Source organism: Hyla sarda, chromosome 9 (genome assembly GCF_029499605.1).
Source record: "Hyla sarda isolate aHylSar1 chromosome 9, aHylSar1.hap1, whole genome shotgun sequence".
NCBI classification, from domain to species: domain Eukaryota; kingdom Metazoa; phylum Chordata; class Amphibia; order Anura; family Hylidae; genus Hyla; species Hyla sarda.
Genome location: NC_079197.1, coordinates 148,862,113 through 148,867,411, shown reverse-complemented (window position 1 = coordinate 148,867,411; position 5,299 = coordinate 148,862,113). Strand labels below are relative to the sequence as shown.

At 45.7% G+C, this 5,299-nt stretch overlaps 1 pseudogene; it reads right to left on the bottom strand.

Moving 5' to 3' along the window:
- Positions 1-1,979: 1,979 nt before the first annotated feature.
- LOC130292133 (U2 spliceosomal RNA) lies at positions 1,980-2,115 on the bottom strand (annotated as a pseudogene).
- Between the last annotated feature and the right edge of the window lie 3,184 nt (positions 2,116-5,299).

The window sequence follows — 5,299 nt, the reverse complement described above, 5'->3', positions numbered from 1 at the left end:
ACCGATGACTTTGACCGAACCCTTGGAATGCTGCAGACAGGTGAACGTGAAGTCACATCAAAGACCAATGAGCCGTCGGCTTCTGGAAGCGGCTGCTAAATTATGTATCAGAAAAGTGCGGAACACCCTATATAAATATTCATAGGAAGACATTTAATTAAGATATCCAGATACATTCAGGATGACAGTGCCAAGTATATCAAGACAATCCATTACCCTGTTACCTAAGGCTGGTGTCACACATGGCGTTTTTGTGACATTTTTTCACGCATTTTATATTTATTTATTTTTTCGAAAAATTTTGCAGCCAGATGTTTGATGGCAATGAGAAAATGCTCTACCTACAATATCATTTTATTTTTTATTTTTTTTTAGGTCAGTCACAGTTTTTCAAAAATGCAGCATGCTCTAGGTTTATACATCATAGTCTTATAATGCAGCGGCAAGACTTTCAAAGTCAGGCTCAAGTCCCCATTCTTGAGATTGAGGAGGGGGGGGGGGGGATGGGAGGAGTCCCAGCAGTCCAAGCACCTACCATAATCAGACACTTGTCCCCTATACCAGTGGTCTTCAACCTGCGGACCTCCAGATGTTGCAAAACTACAACTCCCAGCATGCCCGGACAGCCGAAGGCTGTCCGGGCATGCTGGGAGTTGTAGTTTTGCAACATCTGGAGGTCCGTAGTTGGAGACCACTGCCCTATACTATGGATAAGTGTTACAAGTTGGAGTACCCCTTTAAACAATTTTTGTGTCTTTTTTGTGTAGTCCTTTTTTGTGAAATCCTTGAATCAGGTGATCAAACAATCACATGACTGATAATGGGGAAAACACTATAGAAAACAAAAACGTGGAAATTAAAACTTAGTATTTTGGAAAAATCACAGTAAAACCACCATTTCTTTTTAGAGGCAAAGTGGCACAGAGTTTTCTTTTCCCCTGAAATTTCGGGACACTGGACAGTCACATCTCCTGAGCTTCCCATACATGGCCAAATGTTCATGTTTCCTCTTTGGGGATGGGTGGGGTAAGCTGCAGCCAGATAGCTCTAGTTTCAGCTTATCACATCCAGAACAATAGGGTCAGGTGATAAAAATCCAGCATGCTTGGCCCAGCTTTCCAACAACATCATCTGTCAAGGGAGATTCATGAGGCCGCCATTTACTTTAGACAATCGTCCGAACCCACCAAAGACAGCAGATTCAGCCGGCCTTGTCTAAGGTGTATGGGAAAAATGTCTGGTGTGAGTGGAGTAAGAAGGGACTGATTTTTACTTTTTTTTTTTTAAGAGCCGAGGAACGTGCTCTCGAATCAAGTGCAAGAAAAAGTGAAAACGTGTTACACTAAAAAAAAAAAACAGGAGAGAGGCCCCCCAACAAATCTTACCCTTCGCCTCCGGACCAAAAGGCACCTGTGAGGTTCCAGTTTTGATGTCCCTTTTCGCCGAAGCTACTAAGGGACCACAAATGCTCCCGGCATCCCCCTTGGCGTTAGCCAAGGTATCTGCCCGCAGAACCTATAACGGTAGGTACCCTGCCAAAGCAGGAGTACCCGGGGTGTTTGCAGGGAGGTGCGGAACCTAATGGCCACACACACCTCCCCTAGACCGCTAGGAGGGACACCCAGAAGGGCTACCGCATCCTGACAAATCCTGTGAACACACAACACGCAAAAAGTGACACAGTGACAAAAAGAAATAAATAAGTGAATGTGTGCAGATATACTGCCCGGACATCCGGCCGGATCTATAAAAATTTCTCTGATCCTAGCCAGAAGGCCGGGAATCAAGAGGTGAGTGCCACAAGGTGAAGGGTTCATGTTGCCCGTGCTTCCAATCAGTGAGCCAGTACACCCAGTGAGTTTTGGCACCTCGGGGCACTAAAGTACCTCAGCTCTAGACCCTCTCAGCCTCATGGCGAGACCCGGAGGAGACAGGTCACATCAGGGCAATGATCGAGCTGATTCCTCAGAACTAGCCTGGAACGCTCCAGTATACCTGCCCCCTACCATGCAGCACCCATCCCTACCAGCTCCACAACGGCGTTGCCTGCCACCGGCATTAAACTGATAAGAACAAATACTACACCTGATCTTAGCCAAAAGGCCGAGAAAGAAGGGACTGATTCTACATCAGACCACAGAGGTGTCTGGTATCTAGATCTTCCCCCGAGTAAGAAATGGTGCCAATGGCCCCACAGACAAGAAGTGTAAATATAAAGCTACTGTCAGGTTGTGTGAACAGGACGATGCGGAAAATCAAAGGCCTCAGTAGTCATGTGTACATGCCCCTCCACATGACCATTTAGACCAGTATATGGGAAAATTATTGGGGCACACTTCTGCCAGTGGTGAAGTGGGGGTGGTGCTGGACCAGTTGTCAGCTGTCCTCCTAGTCTTTGCCTCCTGGGAAGTTTTGTGAAATTCCCAGAAAAAGACTTTACCATAAATTTGGTGCAACTTGCTCTAGTGCACATTCTCTTTAGCCTGGGTTCACATCTGCATTGAAGGCTCCATTCCATTGAAGGATATATAATGCAGGAGATCACAGGGGGTCCAAGCAGGGGCGGGGGTGTATGACCGCTGGGACCCCCAGCGATCTCCTTCTTGGGTCCCTGGCTCTCTCTGGGAATGGGGTGTGTCAAGCCCTGCTTCAAACGGCAGCTGACATGCCCCCTCCATATATCTGTATGGGTCCTCCAGGGTCCTGTGCAGTAGATTGCGGGGGTTCCAGTGATCGGACCCCCCACAATCTAAAACTTATCCCCAGTGTTAATGGATCCACAGGTGGTAGTAATTCTGCAATGAGGTCCTGTACATCTGGCAGATTTCACAGACTCACTTGTGGTAATATAAAGTAAATGGAAGCTGCATATTGTCTATCATACAAATATCACAAGCACAATTCCACAGATCAGTTTTGGGATAGTTTATCGGTTCTCATGTGGAGACCTGAACAGTCATTTGTATGGCGCGGTGTCAGAACATGCTGGTAGTGTTAGAGACTATTGTATTATACTAATGCTTCTCAGTCCTGTCATTCTAGTCCTAAGGTGGATGACTGATAGAGAACTCCTCACTAGAGATTTCAGTGTATCACCTTACCCGATCAGATAAAGGGATTACACGTACCCCAAGGCGTGGGGCTGACACTACCGGGAGAGCTAATGAATAAATCAATACTTATTACAATGATCCGCTGCCTTTATGTTCCTCCCGGTCTGATCAGCCCACGTTTGGCTTCACTCACAGCAAGCAGCGCTATTTAATTCTGTAAAACACCAGACACCATGATGGAATCCTAACGGACCCCATTATGTCAATGGGGACCACAGGGCACAGTTGGATTTCATCATGTAGCAGATCTCGCATTATTTTCGTTACCTTGTTCCTATGACAGAGTAAAACAAGGGAAATTGTAACGCTAACATCAACAAGCCCTAAAAAAGGCCATAGAAACTATGGTTATACCTCAGATTGGGAAAATCATTACATTTTTAGAATATTTTTGTCACAAAAGTTGACCTGTAGCTCACTTGACCTCTCGACGATTGGCGCTTGTTTACTGAACCTTTCGACTGTGTACATATGTTGCAGCTATTTAGTGATATTGCAAAAAAATACCAAAAGCGTTATTGATGGGTTTTACCCTAACTGACCAAAATTGCGGTAGCAATGGTGCGTTTTACAGCTATTTGCTTAATCGTGGTAAAACAATTTTTTTTTTACTGCGGTTTCTCCCATTTGCGGCAAAAAGGCCGGTCGCTGTGATTAAAATAGCACATAGGTCCGAACTGAATGACCTTAGTCCATAGAAATCAATAGGTTTCACTGCACCCGTTAACCTAAATCGTCAGCATCCCAGTTTTGAATAGCATTTCAAAATGTGGGCGGGGTTTAGCAGCAGTGGGTGTGGTCTATATTTGTCTAGTTTATTAAGTTTGCACCCAGGAAACAGCTGAAATCTTGGTGCAAATCCATGCTTTTGTATAGCCGACACAGTTTTCATTATCTGACCTTAAAGGGGTACTCCGGGGAAGTTAAGAAAAATGTAAATGCCCCCAAATCCACCACAATACCTGTTCTGTATCCTTTGTAGTTATTCATGATGTCTCCTAAATACGTATTCCTTGTTTGCAGCACAGACTACAATTCCCAGAAGTCAGTGCAGCTCTGTGTAATGGCTGCCAGCCAACTGCTTTCACTATCTGTGTGCATGCTTACACTGCAGCTCACACACACTGTACATGTCTTTTCTTTCAGACTATCCTTCCTCCAGCAATAAATCATGCTGTGCTCTGAATAGCAGAAGTCAGTGATTAGATATTCAGCAGAAAAACAGCAGCTATGTGCTCAATTGTGACTAAGAACCTTCACTGCTTTTCTCTCACAGCTCACAAGCTCTCACACAGGGAGGGGGAGGGGAGGTGTGGCTGTACAACCAGAGCTCTAGACCAAACAGAAATCAGGTGGCATTTTCCTGAAGGGTGGGGGCTAGTCTCAGTGAGGGGTGTACATCAAGACAAGGTGTATTTGAGAATTACATTTTTCTCTAATTTCCTGCCTGTAAGTGACAGCTGAAAGAGGGAAACTGCTGTATATAGCTAATGAACGATATTTAGACAAATAAAGGGAAAGGATGGGCTATGGGTTTAGTTCCCCAGAGTACCCCTTTAAAGGGGTACTCCACCCCTAGACATCTTATCCCCTATCCAAAGGTTGAGGGATAAGATGTCTAATCGCGGGGTTCCCGATGCTGGTGACCCCCGCAACCTCGGTTGCAGCACCCCAGACAGCTACAATAAAAATGCTGTGACGTCATGAGCTTCCAGCGCTGGACCCCTGCGATTAGACATCTTATTCCCTATCCTTTGGATAGGGCATAAGATGTCTAGGGGCGGAGTACTCCTTTAAGGCCTCGTTCACATGGCGGATTTACGGAGCGAAATCCGACTGAAAAATTCTGCTTGGATATTCTGTTACAGAAAAGTCCCATTGTTTTCAATAGTATTCTGCTGCACTGTGCACATGGCGGAATTTTTGTGGCGGAAACATGCCAACTCTTTTTGCAGAATCCGCTCAGAAATGCATTGCTGATGGTCCTAACACCAGCATGTTTTGCCAGCCTCTGCTCTCTGCAGGATATCCATCTGGAAATTTTCTGGGCGGACATTCCTGTGGTGAGGGTGTGATGAGGGCAGATGGAATTACCCTAGGGGCAGATGGCATTAACCTCTACACCACCCGAAGATATACCGCTGGATCCTGGGCTAGGTACAGGGGCAAATAATGACTCAGACGCC